We start from the raw sequence: 360 nt of genomic DNA on the forward strand, positions 1-360 counted from the left end.
GATTAAACTACCAACGGGACATTAAAAACTGGAACATCTTATGCTTCATGGAGTCAGCTCTGGTCAACTGAGATGGAGAATCTCTGACAGGTCCAATCCCAGCTCAGGTCAACTGAGATGGAGAATCTCTGACAGGTCCAATCCAAGCTCAGGTCAACTGAGATGGAGAATCTCTGACAGGTCCAATCCCAGCTCAGGTCAACTGAGATGGAGAATCTCTGACAGGTCCAATCCCAGCTCAGGTCAACTAGATGGAGAATCTCTGACAGGTCCAATCCCAGCTCAGGTCAACTGAGATGGAGAATCTCTGACAGGTTCAATCCCAGCTCAGGTCAACTGAGATGGAGAGAGGAATCTCGG

The sequence above is a fragment of the Salvelinus sp. IW2-2015 genome, unplaced genomic scaffold, assembly GCF_002910315.2.
Source record: "Salvelinus sp. IW2-2015 unplaced genomic scaffold, ASM291031v2 Un_scaffold1625, whole genome shotgun sequence".
Lineage (NCBI taxonomy): Eukaryota > Metazoa > Chordata > Actinopteri > Salmoniformes > Salmonidae > Salvelinus > Salvelinus sp. IW2-2015.